The sequence below is a fragment of the Heteronotia binoei genome, chromosome 18 (assembly GCF_032191835.1).
Source record: "Heteronotia binoei isolate CCM8104 ecotype False Entrance Well chromosome 18, APGP_CSIRO_Hbin_v1, whole genome shotgun sequence".
Lineage (NCBI taxonomy): Eukaryota > Metazoa > Chordata > Lepidosauria > Squamata > Gekkonidae > Heteronotia > Heteronotia binoei.
The window spans coordinates 11,983,221-12,003,558 of NC_083240.1; the positions used below are offsets into that span (position 1 = coordinate 11,983,221).

General features: G+C 45.6%; 1 protein-coding gene across 2 annotated transcripts in view; it reads right to left on the bottom strand.

Moving 5' to 3' along the window:
- The window catches only part of GNB1 (G protein subunit beta 1), a 98,981-nt gene extending 92,445 nt beyond the window's left edge, over positions 1 to 6,536 (bottom strand). For both annotated transcript variants that reach the window (XM_060259716.1, XM_060259717.1), the window contains exon 1: positions 6,516 to 6,536. The gene's annotated coding sequence lies outside the window, so the exon portion shown is untranslated. The remainder of the gene's footprint in view (positions 1 to 6,515) is intronic.
- Positions 6,537 to 20,338: the final 13,802 nt, after the last annotated feature.

The window sequence follows — 20,338 nt, forward strand, 5'->3', positions numbered from 1 at the left end:
TGGGGGTGTGGCAAAGCTCCTGGTGGCTGGCTGGCTGCCCACTCTCCTAATCCAGGGATTGCTATGCAGTTGCACCTACTATCAATGGGCAAGGTAGGTGGGGAGGAGGGGGAACCCTCAGAAAGGTTCAGGAGCTGAGCTCCTATGAGGATTTTTGAAAAACAATACCAGTTGGGGGGGGGGGGGGGGAAGCAGATTATTTCAGATTTAAGGCACCAGCATCAGATTTGTAGGCAATTCCTGCATGTGACCAAAATCCTTTTAATGTCTTTCAAAAATGTAAAACATTGTCAATTAAAGATAACAAATCTAAGCCATTTCAGAATTCTCAAATGACTTAAGCTGAAAATGGAGTCTCTCCCCCCCCCCTCCCAGCTTTTACTGGGAGAAGCACTGCTAAGAATTCCCTCCCCCAGGAGTAACTGAACTACCTATGGATGTTTATTTTATTTTTTTTAAGTCAAATGTTAATGGCCATCTCAAAAATATGGAATGCCATATGGATATTAAAACTGAGACTATCAATTACCAATCCACTAATGCAGAGCTAAAATCCACGGACAGTAAGAATTTAATCCAATTCAGGGCTTGAAACATAAGCTAATAATATACAGGAAGCAACATCTACAGTCATTTCTAGCACTAAGTGCGATTATTTCATTCAAAGTTCTCAGTTAATAGCAGCACCACCATTTGCTCTATTCTTTCCATTAAAGAGGAGGAAGAGAGACACAAGAGATCACATGTACTGTCAAAGTATTAATGAAATCAGTGGGACTATATCAGCGCTAAGTGAAACCTCTAAATGCAACTTCACAAGGTGCTGGTGCTGCTGCTTTTACAACACATTTCTGAGTCGCAGAATAGAGATATTATTTCCTCTAAGTTAAAAGTCTTTGTTTTTAAGAAATCACAGCAGTGCCTCCTGAAGAACAGCTATAGTTGCTCCTTTGATGACCCAACATTATTTCCTGGTATATCAAAAAACCTACATACAGCCATGGGCTGGGCTGAAGAAAGAAATTCCTTACCAATAATTCAGACAAGAATAAAACATTTCTACAATAGCTAGGCAGCTACTCTTTATTCAGACCCTAATTTAGTTTCGGTACAGTTAATACCATTCGCATCAAAAGCTCATCTTAACTGTTGTGTGATAATTATGAGGAAACGCAAAGATTAGAGGCTAGCCCCACACTAAATTAAGTTTCTACACAAAAGGAAGCACTGTAACATCAGCTAATGTCCCTATACAACAATGTAGCCATCTTTAAAGTTCAAACTTTTCCACTGGATTAACACATACTAGACACTTGTGGTATCATGACTGAATGCCTACCACACACTGACCGAGCAGCTGCAAGGAATCATACACAACTGATCACAGCCTGCGCCTAGGGCCCCTAGGTTATTTTAGCACCTGCTCTTACAAAACAAAGGAACATGCAAAATGTGACATTTGTACTTTAGTGGGACATACACTCAATACAATAAAAAATAAACTAAATGTCAATCAACTGCATTTATTCCCGTGGCTACTTGATTTTATGTTCACACTATTTATAAAGCTTGAAGGAGAGGGCATGAGAGAGAAGAAATCCTGAAACATTAAATTTGCCGTCCAGTACAAATCTAAAGAAGAAATCGTTAATAGTTATGCTGTACTAATTCTCACTCATTCTGACTCATAATAGAAAATGTGGGAGGTAATGCATTAGATTAAATAAAGGGGAGAATATTGACAAGTTTTTAAAAATGGTTATCTTTATTTTTGTATATACACAGAGCTAATCTGATTTGAGATACCTACATAGATGAAAAAGCAGAACATAAATACAATGTGTTTATGAAATTTACAATAAATCCTCCTGAACAGCAGAGGCAAAAAATCCAACCAGCAGCTCAAAATTTTATTAATATAACTTTTTACACATTAAAAGCTATCTCCAAACATCGGGCTTAGGCCACTAGTATGAAAGCTACTACAGGCAGGGCGCCTCCCAATATCCATTCCAACTTAACATGCTTTGGATCAGGCAACTGTAAAATCCTCACTGCTTCAACTCAAAACAGGAAATGAACTGAGATATAAATAAGTAAATTTATTATTGTTGTAAAATACAGTTAACCCAATGTGAAAAACATTGTCAGACTGCAAAGGCCTGCTCAGTAAGCACTAAATAAGATATATTTAACATGTTTTTACATACAACACTTAGGTCAAGAAGAATTTTAGGGGGAAGGTTTTACTGACCAAATAACCCTTTTACTTCATGCCAATTTAAATGTAACTGAAGAAATACAGGACAAATGCTATTGCAGAAACCACCACATATTGATGGGAGGGTTTTAGAGCAGCACTGCATTTTTTTCCCATCACAAAGAGGTCACATGTGATCACACTGACAGATCAAACAGTTCTACAAATAAGATTTATGTAAGCTGTGCTGTGGAAGAAAGGTGGTAGCAAGAACATACTACAAAAGAGAACAGTCTTAGACTTCATTATAAGGCATCTTCCAGAAGTTAAAATGATTCCGTGTGTTACTTTATCCAGTCATGGCCTTTGTAAAAATTTCAATAAAACTACTTACTCCACCCACTCAGTTTTTACTTCAGGACTGAAAAGCACTGAAGATTTAAAAAAGAACACACACATGCACACACACACACAGAGGATGTCTGCCACTCCCCCAGACCCAACAAAACAAATTAGCTGAGTGAAAAATATTATCGAAGCCAGAAAACGATTCTAAAAATGCAAGAAAGATCTACGGTAATTTGTTGAGGCTGTGATGATGACTTGAAAATGAGAGTTGTCTCCCTGCAAACGCCATCTTGTTCAGTCACCAGGCCCCGGCACAAAAAGATCCATTCATTCTCAGTGGGGGGGGGGGATGGGGGGTGAGACAGAAACTACCCTTCCTTAATCTGCAGCCACCAAGACAACTGCACTATTCAGTCCCCAAAACTATTCAGTCTTCCCAACACTATACCGAGGGAGGACAGGAATGCTTCAGAGATCACAGGGATTAAGATCTCATTTCCACCTCTTGTTTTCTAAGGTGAAATTTCACATAATCAACAGAATTTTGCCTTGATGAACAAAATTGTGTTTAGCAGGAAAACCTCAAGATGCGCCACAAACCTGCTGGATCTGTACACAACACAAACAGTCAAGTTGAAAAGACTCATTTCATTACTGGCTTTATGATCTTTCCCTAAAATCCAAATTCAAAAGGATGGGTGGCATGAGTAGTGCTGCCAGTTCCCAAGCTCTTCATGTTAAAGAAAACAGAAATTACCTTGCTTCAGGAGTACAGAAAACATTTAAAAGGCAGCCTGAGGAAGCAGGTCTTGCATAAAACATGTCCTGAGAAATGGTTTGCTAAGGCAATCATGATTTTTTTAAAATTACATTTGCTAAATTTTACTTGATATCCACAAGTGATAAATTGATACCCTAGGATAACCTCTATATCATTTTGATTTTCTTTTAGACGCAATGTCTAATCTAGATTTATCAATGCTTTCACACACAGTAGTATCCACACCCCTTTCCCCTTATGATCATTTTTTAAAAGTATGCTGGTTTTTCCCCTTAAAGCAGGAGGGGTATTAGCAAAAAAACCCCAAAAAACTCTACACTCCCTCATTCTCCTGCAGTCACTGTACACTCTGAACTTAGATATTAACAGAATTACACAACATCTATTCAATGGAGAAGCAACTAACAAGCTAGCTTAATACCTCAGCTAGGATAAGGAAAGTACAAATCTTTTCCCCCTCATTCCACCCTCCCCCACCACTGGGAGAAAGCCACCCAGATCCCACCTTTTTAGCTCACATAACAACCTTCCTTTGGCAAGGGATTGCCTAAAGCAGTCTCACCCTGTTTGTCTCTTCCCCACCCAATCAATTTTCCACCATTACAGTACCAACCACACACACACATACACACAACGGCACCTTCTGGAAAATCTCCCCTAAGCATCCTCTCTCTGGACCTGGCTGTCTTTTTGCACTTCCCCAACACACACACACAAATACAGCCCCCATCTCATTCCAACAGCTACACAGAAACACCCCTCCCCTCCATGTTCCGAGCTGGGTGGGACAGGGTTGAGACAATAAAAGCAAAACTCAAAATGGTTATTTTTTGATTTCCCTGTGTCAGCAGCCTTCAGAAAGGGCTGGGCACCTCTTCTACAGTTGGAAAGAAAAGGAGAGGGTGGTGTTGGGTGGTGAGGACAGAATTGCAAAGGAACAGGCTCACTAGAGGAGGGCAAAATGGAGGAAAGAGTATGGAGATAGGATTTAAAACAGATGGGGTGGGAAAGGGGCATTCAAGGGAGGGGAAAGCAGAAGTACACAGCAAGCGGGAAGACTGGTTGAAAGCAGGGTGGGAGGAGGAAAAGAGAGACACATACAACAGGATATGATGATTGGGGAGAAAGGGACAAGAATTAAGTGAGAGAGGAAGGGGAGCAGGAAAGAAACAAGGGCAGGAAAGGAACAGACAAAATGTATTAAAAAAAACCTAACAATAAAATGATGAGAACATAAAAGCTAAATGGAAGAAAAGGGGATGTGAGAGAAGTGGGGAAGAAGCAACAGAAAAGGAAAATAACACAATACAAAAAAAAGGAGGCTGGGGGCAGAATGCCAACTGTGGTGGAGGAAGAGGGGGAAAAGGCGGGGGCGAGGATGCGTATGGGGCTAAAACAAAAACTGGAGACAGCTACTGTGGGACGTGGAGGGGGTGTAAAGAGATGGCTGTCTAAAAGCAAGAAAATGGGTAAACTAGAGGACAGCTATGAAGATTACATGAGGATTATAGGGCAATCTGCAAAGCGTTTGAGGAAAACTTGTGGGGGGTCAGAAGAAGGTGTTGGGGGAGCTTCAAAAAGCATCTAGGGGAAATAAATTATGGGGGGACCTTACCATGGATTGAAAGGAGGAAGTTGCACATTTGCAAGGGAGTGAATGCACAAAAGAGAAGAGGGAACTGTGAAGCGTTGACTGGAGGGGGAATGAAAAGCAGGGCCGACATGAGCCTACAGGGGTGGGGGGGGAAGGGGGTTAAGGGTAAAGTTGGACAACAGTTCTCACTACAGAAGGCAGCGGGGGTTTGTGCGGGGTGTGTGCGCTGTATGACCATCCGAGAGGTCAATTGGGGAGCAACCACTGATGATTTGCCGAAGGAGTAGGGCTAAAAGCAGAAAGGGTGGGGGATCTAAGGAAGGCAAAAGAAGATGGTTGATTGGGGGGGGGGGCAGGAGAGAAAGCTGTGGGCCGCAAACTTGCAATTTTTTTAGGGGGAGAGAGCTAGGCCACCTAGGACTCCTATCTGGGAGGGGGCAGGAACAGCAGGAAGCTGAGGCCGCTTGAACTGGAGGAGGAGGGAGGGGATGAAAAAAAGCACTAGAGGAGGGAGGCCATGGAGGCAGCCATGAATGGTTGGGGGGAAGCTGCTCCTCCCTCCCCCTGCACACACAAATACAGGAAAGGGAAACATAAAATGGGGGGGGAGAGATTAGGGTCGATGGGGGAGGGGCTTTAGGAAGATTAGGAAAGGTTCAGGATCCCCCCCCCCCTGTGTGTTCCTCCTTCCACCTTCTCACCCCTCAACATAAAACTGGGAGGGGCTTTAGGAAGATTAGGAAAGGTCCAGGATCTCCCCTCCCCCTTCCTCCTCCTCACCCCCAACATAAACCTGGGGGGGGAAATAGGGTCTATGGGGGGAGGGGTTTTAGGAAGACTAGGAAAGGTTCAAGATCTCCCCTCCCCCTTCTTCTCACCCCAACATAAACCCAGGGGGGGGGGGGAGAATAGGATCTATGGGGGGGAAGGGTTTTAGGAAGATAAGGAAAGGTCCAGGATCTTCCCTCCCTCTTCTTCCTCCTCACCCCCAACATAAACCGGGGGGGGGGGGGAGAATAGGGTCTATGGGGGGAGAGCTTTTAGGAAAACTAGGAAAGGTCCAGGATATCCCCTACCCCTTCTTCCTTCTCACCCCAACATAAACCTGGTGGGGGGGAGAGAATAGGGTCTATGGGGGGAGAGGATTTAGGAAAACTAGGAAAGGTCCAGGATCTCCCCCCCTTCCTCCTTCTCACCCCCACCATAAACCGGGGGGGGGGGGGAATAGTGTCTATGGGGGAGGGGCTTTGGGAAGATTAGGAAAGGTCCAGGATCTCCTCCCCCTTCCTCTTCACCCCCACCATAAACCGGGGGGGGGGCATAGTGTCTATGGGAGGAGGGGCTTTGGGAAGATTAGGAAAGGTCCAGGCTCTCCCCTCCCCCTTCCTCACCCCCACCCTAAACCGGGGGGGGGGGGGAAATAATGTCTATGGGGGAGGGGCTTTGGGAAGATTAGGAAAGGTCCAAGATCTCCCCCCCTTCCTCCTCCTCACCCCCACCATAAACAGGGGGGGGGGATAGTGTCTATGGGGGAGGGGCTTTGGGAAGATCAGGAAAGGTCCGTGCTCCCCCTCCCCGTTCCTCCTCCTCACCTTCCTCGACGGCCGCCGCTCATTCACCGCCGCCCCCACCCAGCAACCCGGCCGGGCTCGCTCTGCCTCCCCCCACCTCCGAAGCCCGGCGAGGTGTCGCTGGTCGGGGCTTCTCCTCTTCCTCGGCCGGCAGGCAGGCAGGCAGGGCGGAGGGGACCCTCCGGCGGTTGGCGTCGTCGTCCCGCGCCGCGCGTGGCAGCCGCTCCGTCCCTTCGCGAAGGCGGGAAAAGCGGGAGGGGAGAAGGCCCCCCAAAAACCGAGGGCGGCGCGGAGGGTCTCCCTGAGGAGGCGCTCGGGCGGGCGCGGCTTTGGTTTTTCCCTCCTTGAAAAGCCTGAGGGGGAATTTGGGAGGGGGGGTCTTTTTTGAAGTATGGTCGCCGGGTGGACCGCTTTAGCTCCCGCCTGCGGCCATGGGGAAAGCGGAGCCTTGGCTGAGCTGGGCGCGGCAGGCAAAGGAGGCGACCGCCCGCTTCCTTCCTTCCTTCGCCGGGCCCTCCCTCCCTTCCTTCTCCCCGCTTGCTCGCTTCCCCGCCCCTGCGGCCCGGCTGGGAAACCCCGCGCGCGGCTCCGCCCCTGCTTGGGCCTGCTGGGCTCCGCCAGGCGGGGAAGGGAGGGGGAGCTTTTGAAAAAATAATATATGCATATCAATTTATTTTTGTTTTCTTCCCCTTTCCTAACGTGTTTTTGTTTTTTATGCGACTGTCGCCTTTCACCTGCATAAGGCAGGAGCTCAGTGAAAACAGTACATACATCCAGGGGTCGTTTAGTTGAAAAAGAGGTGCCGGAGCTTATTAGCACAACTCCTTGGCCTATGCCACGCACCCCTGATATCACTGGAAGGTGTACTCAATTACCTCAGCTCAGCATCTACCTTAAAATGGTTCTTGAATTACTATTGTCATAATTAAACCTTACTCCCAGTCCCATCATACTTTTTAAATTATTTTCTCCTATGTGGCCATAGTGGCACAATAAAGATTTTCACGGCTGCTTTAGATGTTTTGGTTAGTTTCCCATTTTTTGGTGGGGAAATTTAATTAATACTAATTAATTTTTGTTTCCTTCCTTTCCTAACGTGTTTTTTTTTTATGCGACTGTAGCCTTTCACCTGCATAAGACAGGAGCTCAGTGAAAACAATACATACATCCAGGGGTCGTTTAGTAGAAAAAGAGGTGCCGGAGCTTATTAGCACAACTCCTTGGCCTATGCCACACACCCCTGATATCACTGGAAGGTGTATTCAATTACCTCAGCTCAGCAGCTACCTTAAAATGCTTCTTGAATTACTATTGTCATAATAAAACCTTACTCCCAGTCCCATCATACTTTTTAAATTATTTTCTCCTATGTGGTCATAGTGGCACAATAAAGATTTTGATGGCTGCTTTAGATGTTTTGGTTAGTTTCCCATTTTTTGGTGGGGAAATTTAATTAATATTAATTTATTTTTGTTTCCTTCCTTTCCTAACGTGTTTTTTTTTTATGCAACTGTAGCCTTTCACCTGCATAAGACAGGAGCTCAGTGAAAACAGTACATACATCCAGGGGTCGTTTAGTAGAAAAAGAGGTGCCGGAGCTTATTAGCACAACTTCTTGGCCTATGCCACGCACTCCTGATATCACTGGAAGGTGTACTCAATTACCTCAGCTCAGCATCTACCTTAAAATGCTTCTTGAATTACCATTGTCATAATTAAACCTTACTCCCAGTCCCATCATACTTTTTAAATTATTTTCTCCTATGTGGCCATAGTGGCACAATAAAGATTTCCATCTGTCTGCTTTAGATATTTTGGTTATTTTCCCTTTTTTTTTTGGTGGGGACAATATTAGAAAATTTGTCAGCAAAATTCTCACGGGGGGTTTGAACAATGAAGCCCAAAAGCAAGTATTTCTAGGGAGGGGGTAAGAAAGAAGGAGCACGATAAAATTTAGAGGTTCTGGAGCTCTGCTCCTGTGAGCTCCTGCTCAAAATGAGGCCTGCATATATCCCTGTTCCATAAAGTGAGACAACTAAGTCTGTTAGGGGAGGGCGGGATATAAATGCAATAAAATAAATAAAACATAAATAAACTGAATAGGGCATTTCTGTCCCCTCCTCACAGGAAGCAATGCCTTTTTGTATTTTGATTCCCCCCCCCTTCCTAACACTTTTGGGGGATGACTCAGAACCCCCCCCCCTCCCTTAAACCTGCATAAGGCAGGAACTCAGTGAAAATAGTACATATCTCCCTGCCCCATAAAGCGAGACAACTGTGAGTAGGGCATTTCTGCCCCCTCCTCCCAGAAAGCAGGCTGTGGCTGTGATCACACTCTAAATAATGCACTTTCAACCCACTTTCAGTGCACTTACCATCTGGATTTTGCCAGTTCACACAGTAAAATCCAGTTGGAAAGTGCATTGGAAGTGGATTGAAAATGCATTATTTAGAGTGTGATCACAGCCTATGAGTTGATTTCTTTTTAAATACCTTTTGAAATTTCATTTTCCCCCACTTCCTAATCTTTTTTAGGGGAACAACTCTGACCTCTTTAACCTGCCAAGCTCAATGAAAACAGTACATATCACTGTCCAACACAGTGAAATAACTACAGGTAGGACATTTCTGCCCCCTCCTTACAGAAAGCAGGCCGTGAGGTGATTTTTTAAAAATGCCTTTTTGTATTTCAGTCCCCCCACCCCAGCCTTTTCTGGGGGAGAACTCAGACTCCTGTTAACCTGCTTAAGATGCAAGTTCAGTTAAAACAGTACATATCCCTGCCCCATATAGTGAGATAACTTTAAGCGGGGCATTTATGCCCCCTTCTCACAGAAAGCAGGTTATGAGACAATTTTTAATGCCTTTTTGTCTTTCATTCCCCCCTCCCCCGGTCCCAACAATTTTAGAAGACTACTCCAGTCTCCCATAACCTGCATAAGGCACAGGCTCAGTTAAAACAGTTCATATCCCTCCTCCATCTAGTGAAATAACTGTGAGCCTCTGCCCCTTCCTCAGAGAAAGCAGTCTTTGAGGTGATTCTGAGGGTTTTGTTGTCTTCTGCCTGCAATTTAATCTTCTCTTCCCCCACAGCCGAATTACATTCCCTTAAGGCAAACAACGAGAAAAAATGCATGTTGCTGGTCCATTTATATATGTTCTACAATTCTAATATGTATATTCTTGCCCACAATGCAGAGAAATAACTAAGACAGAAGAAAAGATCAAGAGTCCAATGGCACCATAAAGACTAACAAAATTTTTGGCAGGGTATTGAGCTTTCGTGAGTCACTGCTCACATCTTCAGAACATGAGCAAGAGTCCAATGGAACCTTAAAGACTAACAAAATTTGTGACAGGGTATTGGGCTTTCATGAATCACTGCTCACTTCTTCAGATACGGCTAGAATGCATGTCCATTTGGCCTTATGTCTAGAGTGCAAGCTCTGAGGTGATTTTCTGCACACCACTATAAGCAGTATAAGGCAGAACTATTAACCTGTGTACATATGTTAGATGTAAAGGTCACCCCATATGATGAAACAACTCTGTGTTTACAATGGAATAATTCTGCATAAGATTGCATGCTAAGAACTGTCCCTCTTCACCGCACTTTATTTCCATGCTTTATTGCAATTTCAGCAAGCACTGTGAAAGATACAAGCAGCATGTCATTTAAACCTATATATGTGTTCTATATAAAGGTTACCCAGTACAATGAAATAACTGCAATTCACAGAGCAGTCCTAATGCAGAGTTACTGTAGCCAAATTCATTGATTGAAATTGTTCAGGTGGGCAGCCATGTTGGTCTGAAGCAATAGAACAAATTTCCATTCCAGTAGCACCTTTAAGACCAACAAAAATTTTGTTAAGGTATGAGCTTTTCTGCGCACACACACTTCCTCAGATCCGTTTCAATGTATCTGAGGAAGTGTGCATACGCAGAGTTTGAATTTGGGACTTTCTGCATGCCAAGCAGATGCTCAACCACTGAGCCTCAGCCCGTGCTGTGTGGTATCTAACATGAACATCAGATGTTTGAGAGCCACAAGACAGGAAGGAAAGAAGGAAGGCATATCGTCGAGGGGAGGGAGAGAGGTGGAAAGGAAGCAACTTTAAATGCATTCTTCAAGCTGCTGATTTAAAGAGAGAAATGCCTTCTCCAAGCTGTGTGGCTTCAGGAGCCACACAATACATGTGAAAGACCCACTTGTGGCTCCCAAGCTACAGTTTGGCCACCCCCAAGCTAGAGTCTAATAAGGACTTTGTGAAGGTTAAAGACCTAATCCAAGATATGGCCTAAGACCCCAAGAACCCAAACGTCATATGGATGTGCTCCTTCTCCGCCTCCACACACACACCCCAATATACTAACTTGAGAATCATGAAATTTCTTTTTTTTTAATAATAATAATAATATAATAATAATAAATTTTATTTCTATCCCGCCCTCCCCACCTCGGCAGGCTCAGGGCGGCTAACAACATTTCATAAAAACATACAATGGTTAAAACTTTTACATTTAACAATATAAAACAGTAAATATTAACTTAATAACATTAAAACAATCCACTAAGTGCAGTTATTCGGCGGTGTGGTCTTAACCGCATTGGCGGGTGCTTAATTGCTGATCTTCTTAACAGTCCAGGTATGCGAGTTTAAAAAGGGCGGTCTTGCAGGCCCCACGGAACTGGTCAAGGTTCCACAGGGCCTGCACCTCCTCGGGGAGTCGGTTCCATAGGGTAGGGGCCGCGATTGAAAATGCCCGTTTGAGAGATGTCGGGGATTGAACCTGGAACCTTCTGCTTACCAAGCAGATGCTCTACCACCGAGCCACCGCCCCTCTCCAACATAATGAAGATGTTTAAGCATGCAACATAATGAAGATGTTTAACAGATTCAGGAATAAAAAGCTTAGTTTATATGGTTACAATGTGTTTGGGTTCAGTTCCAGTGGGGAAAACATAGTGAAGGAAATAAATATTTATAAATTGGAGATTGGTGTACCCTTAATTGTGGAATGCTGAGAGTAACTGACTGAGAGACCCTGCCATTCTATTCCATCAATCTACTCTCAAGTATGGAGATGACCTTACAGCCCCTTCTTCTTTGAAGTGGAGTGAGTGGTTATGTATAATTATCAGAGAGCCAGTTTGGTGTTGTGGTTAAGCGTGCAGACTCTTATCTGGGAGAACCAGGTTTGATTCCCCACTCCTCCACTTGCAGTTGCTGGAATATCTTGGGTCAGCCATAGCTCTCGTAGGAATTGTCCTTGAAAGAGCAGCTTCTGTCGGAGCTCTCTCAGCCCCACCTACCTCACAGGGTGTCTGTTGTGGGGCAGGAAGGTAAAGGTGATTGTAAGCCGTTCTGAGACTCTGAGGTTCAGATCGATATCATTTTCTTCTCCTCTGTTCCCAGACCACGGAAATACATTTCAGTCTACCATTCCAAATTACATTACATTCTACTACTCTTTTACACCAAATGCTGAGTCCAGTGGCACCTTTCAGACCAACAAAAGTTTATTCAAAGTATGAGCTTTAGTGTGCAACACACTTCTTCAGATACATTTATCCGAAGTAATGTGCTTGCCCACAAAATCGCATACCTTGAAAAACTTTTTTTTTTGTCTTAAAGGTATCATGGACTCAAAATTTGTTTTGCTGCTTCAAACCAGCACTGCTACTCACCTGGATCTACTATCCATTATGTTATATTACAAGCTACTATTCTAATCCATTATTCCAAATAAATAAAATAAAGAGGATGTATGGCTCTTTGTAAGATACACTGGTAAAGAGAATGTATCTTTAAAAGGTCAAGGCAGTCCCCTGTGCAAGCACCAGTTGTTTCTGACTCTGGGGTGATGTCGCATCAGGACGTTTTCACGGCAGACTTTTTTACGAGGTGGTTTGCCATTGCCTTCCCCAGTCATCTACACTTTCCCCCCAGCAAACCGATTACTCATTTTACCGACCTTTTACTGAAGGCTGAGTCAACCTTGAGCTGGCTATCTGAACCCAGCTTCCACTGAGAAGGTCGTGAGCAGAGCTTAGGACTACAGTACTGCTACATAAAATAACACCGATGCCATACTTGCATAATCTTGATAAAGTTGAGTATAGGAGAGCATTTACCCTTCTCAGACTTGATATGTTACCGTCAGCTATTATTGAAGGCAGATACACAGGACAACCATACGAGGAGAGATTGTGTATTTGTGGGGACAAGAAACCGGAAGATAGGGAACATGTATTATTCCAATGTAAATTATATCAGTGTATTAGGGCCGACTATATACTCCCAATCTGTTCCAGTGTCCCTGGGAGAAATATTAGATATCAGCTAGACAAATTATTGGCGGATAGGAATAAAAGAACCACTTTATGTGTGGCAAAATTTGCTTCGCGAGCTATAAGTCTCCGGAAGCAATTCCTAAGGGAAATATCCAACTGAATGCCTTGGCTATGGAACCTAACTAGTGTTCTGGAGGGAAATTATATCATACTGTGTATGTTTTATTCTGATTATTGTTTTACCTGATTGTATTTTATTAAGTTATTTGTATTTAATTTGACTGGTCTATGACCGTATTAGACTTGACTTGACTACAGTACTGCAGCTTTATGAAGAGCCCCGTGGCGCAGAGTGGTAAAGCTGCAGTACTGCAGTCGGAGCCCTCTGCTCACGACCTGAGTTCGATCCCAACGAAAGCTGGTTCAGGTAGCCGGCTCCAGGTTGACTCAGCCTTCCATCCTTCTGAGGTCGGTAAAACGAGTACCCAGATTGCGGGGGGAGGGGGGAAGTGTAGATGACCGGGGAAGGCAATGGCAAACCACCCCGTAAAAAGTCTGCCGTGAAAACGTTGTGAAAGCAACGTCACCCCAGAGCCGGAAATGACTGGTGCTTGCACAGAGGACTACCTTTACCTTTTTACTGCAGCTTTCCCACTCTGTGGCACGGGGCTATATCTAAATCAGAGGCCTGAAGTGATATAACGGTTATTCTCTCCCTCCGAGGATCTATAGTTCTGGAGGTGGGGGAGGGAGGAAAGACAGGGCTAGGTGTCTTCAGCATCAGCAAGTTCATCCAGGACAGTTTCTAGGATGTTTGGATGTAGATACAGTTCTTATAATCAGTGTTCCCTCTAAGCTGAGTTAGCGTGAGCCAGCTCACAGATTTTTAGCCTCCAGCTCACCCGTTTTTATCTTAGATCAGGAAGGATGACCCCAGAGCACAATAATTGATGCAGTAACTCACAACTTTAATGCCAGTAGCTCACGAAGTAGAATTTTTGCTCACAAGACTCTGCAGCTCAGAGGGAATATTGCTTATAATATAGTGGGTCCCAAGCTCAGTCCTTCAGGCTCCAATGAGCCAGGCAGGGACACCATTGATAACAGCATTTACTCTCATACATAACGGTTCTTAACATGTAAAGCCACTGTGTAATATCGATATGTTCTGACCTGGATAGTCCAGAATAGCTTGATCTCATCAGATCTCAGAAGCTAAATAAGGTTGGTCCTGGTTAGTACTTGGGTGGGAGACTACCAAGGAAGTCCACGATTGCTACACAGAGGCAGGCAACAGCAAACCACCTCTGTTCATCTTGTGCCTGGAAAACCCTACACTGCAGGGTGTTGAACTCATTTGTAATGAGGGCCGAATCTGACATAAATAAGACCTTGCTGGGCTGGGATGTGTCGGGCTGGGCCACCTATTTAAGTTTAGGCAGCAGAGATACAAACTTTATAAATGACACAGACAAACACAAAGATTAAAAAAAACCCATAATAAAACATGCTTAAAACTTTAGCACTCGTTGGTCTTAAAGGTGCTTTCTTTTTATCTCTCCCTTGTGATCCAGGGAACTGGGCAAAGGAAGCTCTGGCTTTTTCCTTCCTTCTCCAGGGGAGCAGGAGGGGGAGGAGCCTCAGCCAAGGGAAGGAAGAGAGGCTACCAACTCTGTGCAATTGAGAGAGCCTGGCAAAGCAAGATCTGCCTCCCTCCCTCCCTCCCCAAGGGAGGAGCCTCAGCCAATGGAGAAAAGAGAGGTTTTGCTCTGTAAGATCTTGTGCGATTAAGCAAGCCTGGCAAAGCAAGCTGTGATGCAGAAGGAAACAAGAGAAAGAGAGAAGGAAGCAGATCAACACTCAGTTGCTTGGGGGCCTGATGGGAGCCCTCTGGGGGCCTGTTTTACACCCCTGCCCTAGAGTCTCCCCCTTCAAAGCAGCCATTTTCTCCAGAGGAGCTGATCTCTGCCAGCTGGAGAGCAGTTGGAAAAGCAGAAGATCTGCAGGTCCCCCTTGGAGGCTGGCAACCCTAAATGGCAAAAATCCCTCTAGGACCCCTGGGCAAACTGCCCTGGAGAGAAACCGCTGGCTGTCCCCAAAGCAACAAACAGCCTTTCCCCTTCTCTTACCAGCAGACTCATGCTTTCTCACTCCAAAGCGGCTTACACTCGAAGAAGCGACAAAAAAACTGTGCCCACCACGTCTGTATTTGGTGCCAAGCCTGCCCAACCCACCTAATAAGCTTCCAAACTGAAGAAAGACGGATGAAACGTCTTGATATCTAGAACAGACATCTTTAGACGGGCATCTTTAGACGCTGATGACACCCAGCTCTATCTATTGATGGAAGGCCGGACTGGCGATGTCCCTATAAATTTGGACCGGGCGTTACAGGCCGTGGCTGACTGGCTCAGGCTGAGTGGGCTGAAGCTGAATCCAACGAAGACTGAGGTCCTTTGCGTGGGCCGGGACGGACCGGGAGGGGAGATCATTCTGCCGGCTTTTGACGGTGCGCCACTGATACCAGTGCGCAGGGTCAAGAGCTTGGGGGTGCTACTGGAATCCTCGCTATCAATGGAGGCCCAGATAGCTGCCACCGCAAGATCCGCCTTCTTTCATCTTAAAAGGGCGAGGCAGTTGGCTCCCTTCTTGGAACGCGACGACCTAGCAACTGTGATCCACGCAACGGTCACCTCAAGATTAGACTACTGCAATGCCCTCTACATGGGGCTGCCCTTGTGTCGAACGCGGAGACTCCAGGTAGTGCAGAATGCGGCGGCCAGGCTGCTAGCGGGACTACCTAGATGGGAACACGTGCAGCCTGTGCTGCGGGATCTGCATTGGCTGCCGGTTGTCTACCGTGTTCGCTATAAGGTGCTGGTTATCACCTTTAAAGCCCTATATGGCCGAGGACCTGCCTACCTACGGGACCGCCTCTCCCCATATATTCCCCAGAGAGCACTAAGATCCAGCTCCCAAAACCTTCTACAAATCCCTGGGCCAAAAGAGGCCAGACTTAAGATAACCCGGGAGCAAGCCTTTTCACTAATGGCCCCTCGTTGGTGGAACCAACTCCCAGAGATGGTGCGAGCCCTGCGGGATCTGAATCAGTTCCGCAGGGCTTGCAAAACCCATCTTTTTCAGCTCTCATTTGGAACAGGACCTGACCAAACTGACTAACTATCGTAATTTTAGCCACTTTATGTTGAAATTGGAACTGATGTATGACAATATGTAAACTATGACCGACAGAAATATAGCACCTATTTCTACCTACTTTATATTTTTATATCTTTTAATCTCCTATTCTCTTATTTTTATATTTTTAAACTTTATTAATTCATGTAATTGTATTATTTAAACCATTGCTGTCTATTTTAACCGAATCATGCTTGTCATGTCTGTGAGCCGCCCTGAGCCCGCCTTCTGGTGGGGGAGGGCGGGATATAAAAATAAAATTTGCTTTGCTTTGCTTTGCTTTGCTTTGCTTTGCTTTGCTTCTTTAGCTCCATGAACTAAATACTGGAAAATTGTCACTCCTTGGTGATTGGAAAGCCTGCTTTCGAACTGTCTTCCATTAATGTCTTCTGGCTACATGCTCTTGTCTATTTGAAGTTCTATGTGCAAGCTCTGTCAGAACACCACTGACCTTTACATTACACTGTTTTGTTGTTTAAAATTTATGATGTCTCTTAGCAGTTATTTTATTTACACAACCCACCCATGGGCAGGGAAAGTGGTGGAGCACTGGCACGTGTATGTGCCCCTCATCTGTCAGGCACACTTTCATGAACGCCGCACGCATGCGTATTGAAGGGGGAAGGCGCAGGACTTTATCTCCTTTCTTCACTGATGGGGATGGCTAGAACCAGGGCACTTTTTAAAAAGAAAAGGCCCAGCAGGAACTCATTTGCATATTAGGCCACACCCCCTGACATCACCATTGTTTTGTCCAGGGCTTTTTTTTAAAAGCCCAGCAATAACTCATTTGCATGTTAGGCCACACCCCTGTCACCAAGCCAGCCAGAACTGCCTTCCTGCTAAAAAAAAAAAAAACACTGGCTAGAACATTTGCACTTGGCCATTCATGGATTTTGATATCTGGTAGCGACTAGTTTCCCCACTTTCTTGGACTAGGGCAGGGGTGGCCAAACTTGCTTAATGTAAGAGCCACATAGAATAAATGTCAGATATTTGTGAGCCGCAGGACTTGAACGTCAGGTGTTTGAGAGCTATGAGGGAGGAAAGAAGGAAGGCAAATAGATGAGGGAGGGAGAGGGACAGGTGGAAAGAAAGCAACTTTAAATACATTCTCCAAGCTAGCTGACAGGGTGGTAGGGGCTTCAAGAGCTACACAATATTTGTGAAAGAGTCACATGTGGCTCCGGAGCCACAGTTTGGCCACCCCTGGACTAGGGCTTTGGGTGTTTGGTGTAACCAGCCAAGAAGACAAAACTGAGCTTTTGTAGCATAGCAACCTTTGGGGTTGTGGGGAGGCAGAAATGTATGCTGTCCTTTGGAGGGATGATCACACTTTGTAGAACAAGTCATTCTAGCCAGGTAGGTTGCCAGATCCAGGTTTGGAAACTCCTGGAGATTTGGGGTGGAGCCTGGGGAGGCCAGAGACCTCAGTGGGGTACAGTGCCACAGAGTCCACCCTCCAAAGTACCCATTAACTCCAAGGGGACTGATCTCTGTGGTCTGGAGATGAGCTGTAATTCCAGGGGGATTCCTCCGAGCCCATCAGGAAGTTGGCATCCCTAGAAGAGGAAGTAAAAATCTTAACCACTTCTGCCAGAGACTCCAGAACTGGTTTTTATACTTGACAGCTTCTCAAAGAGCGCCTGTGTTTTCCTCGCACAAGAATCATTTATCAATAATTCATGTCCTCTTTTCTGGCAGCTTCCAAGACACAAAAGGATGCGTCTGCCTTGTCCGGCTGAAGCTGCCCCAAAAGAGAGACACAGAGACAGAGGCAAGGGGGGCAGGGAGAGATAAAGTAATCTCAGCCCTTATTTTGGGTTCTAACAGTCTTGCTATTCATAATTTTTATTGTGAGGTTGAGTCACAGGGGGAAAAGCAAGTGGACAAAGCATGTTTTCGTTCAAGGAACTGCTCCAGAAGTTTCAGGGCAAACGTGTGCTTGAAATAGACAGTGTCATAAAGTCCAGCCGGAACTCTCCTAGTGATTCCCGGGCTGAAAGAGACGAGACTGTCGACCACCAGGGATCAGGCCTTTTCAGTGGCAGCCCCCTCCTGATGACATCAATTACCGGAAGAGGTTAGGGCCTTGCGGGACCTTGCTCAGTTCCACAAGGCCTGTATGACGGCTCTTTTCCGGCAAGCCTTCAGTCGACCATAGCAGAATTCTGGAACAACTGTTGTCCTGAGAATATGAGTAACATCTGATTTGTTAGCACCAGCTGCAGATTGTTTTAACTTGTACTGTTTAATGGTTTTATTGATTTTATGATTGCAATCATAGTATACTATGATTTGATGTAAGCCGCCCTGAGCCCGCCTCAGCGGGGAGGGCGGGGTATAAATTGAATTAAACATAAACATTTGCATATTTGGCCACACCCCCTGACACCAAGCCTGCCGGAACTGCGTTCCTGTGCTCAAAAAAAGCCCTGGTCCTCATCCAAACTGGTCCTGACATTAACAAAGCTTGAAAACTGCTGCAGGCCACTACAGAAAGGCATGCATCTAGTTAGACCCTCACTTCCTACCTATAGGGTTGCTAGTTCTGACTAGGGTTGCCAAGTCCGATTCAAGAAATATCTGGGGACTTTGGGGGTGGAGCCAGGAGACTTTGGGGGTGGAGCCAGGAGACATTAGGGGTGGAGCCAAGATCAAAGCTGTGACAAGCATAATTGAACTCCAAAGGGAGTTCTGGCCATCACATTCAAAGGGACGGCACACCTTTTCAATGCCTTCCTTCCATAGGAAATAGTGAAGGGTAGGGGCACCTTCTTTTGGGGCTCATAGAATTGTATCCCTTGGTCCAATCCTTTTGAAACTTGGGGGGTATTTTGGGGAGAGGCACTGGATGATCTACTGAAAATTTGGTGCCTCTACCCCAAAAGACAGCCCCCCCAGAGCCCCAGATACCCGCAGATCAATTCTCCATGATTTTCTAAGGGAATAAATCTCCATAGGAAATAACAGAGTTCCCAGCAGACATTTCCCTCCCCTCCCCCCGCTTTCTGACGAACCTGAAGCAGGGGGGAGGGCCTCCAAACCGGGGGATCCCCTGCCCCCACCTGGGGATTGGCAACCCTAGTTCTGACTCAGGAGATATCTGGGGATTTTGGGGGTGGAGCCTGGAGCAAGGATATGATTGAACTCTGAAGGGAGTTCTGGCCATCGCATTTCAAGTGACCACACTCCTTTTAAATGCCTTCCCTTCATTGGAAATAATGGCGTATGGGTCACCTTCTTTGGGGGCTCATCAAATTGGACCCCTTGCTCCAATCTTTTTGAAGCGTGGGGGAGGGGTTTGAGGAGAGGCACCAGATGCTAAGCTGAAAATGTGGTGCCTCTAGCACAAAAAAAAAAGCCCTCCCCAAAGCCCCAGATACCCACGGATTGATTCTCCATTATACTCTATGGATAGGGTTGCCAGGTCTGCGTTGGAAAAAACTTGAAGACTTTGGGGGTGCATCTGGGAGAGGGTAGTGTTTGGGGAGGGGTCTCAGTATGGTACAATGCCATAGACTCCACCCTTCCAAGCAGCCATTTTCTCCAGGGGAGCTGATCTCTGCCAGCTGGAGATCAGTTGTAGAAGCGGGAGATCTCCAGGCCCCACCTGGAGGCTGGCAACCCTAAAAATAATGGAGTGGCCAGTAGCTAGTCAACCCTCCTCCCTTTCGTGACTGAAGGTAAGCTGTAGACATGCAAAAATCACTTTTAAAATAGTATGCTTGTTTTAAAAAGGTATCTTGTTGAACAGAGCTTCTGCCTGAAATGCTGATGATTTACTATTACAGCTACACAAAGCGACACTCCCTAACATTACATGGTTGACGCTGCCTCTTGAAGCAGCCATTTTGTGGTTGGCTCCCCCTCCTAAAGCAGCCATTTTGTGATTGCGCCCACCACCCTGTGTCAGAATTCCAGAGGTACCTGCAGGCTCCAAAAGGTTGGGAACCCCCTGCTTTAGGGCATGGTCTGGTGTGAGCGTCAGGCTTGATCATGGGTCATAATCACTATCCCTTCATGTATAGCATGCCAGTTGGCTATGTCCTCTTTCACCACAAGCCATAGTTAGCCACATCAACTATGAACAGGCAAACTATACATTTATTTCCATCCATGTTAGCCGGGATAACAAACTGGGAACAAACGAAAGGGAGGAAGGGCTATAGAGGAGAGACAGAGCAGCTGTTTTGGATACAGAAGATCCCAGGTTCAACACTTGCTTAAAGGGATCAGGTAGGAGGTGATGTAAAAGACCCCTTACCCTGGTATAGCACTGTGATCCTTGTTATTCCCGACCCTTTAAAGAAATTATTCACAGAATGTAGCTGCTGAGTCTGTGAGT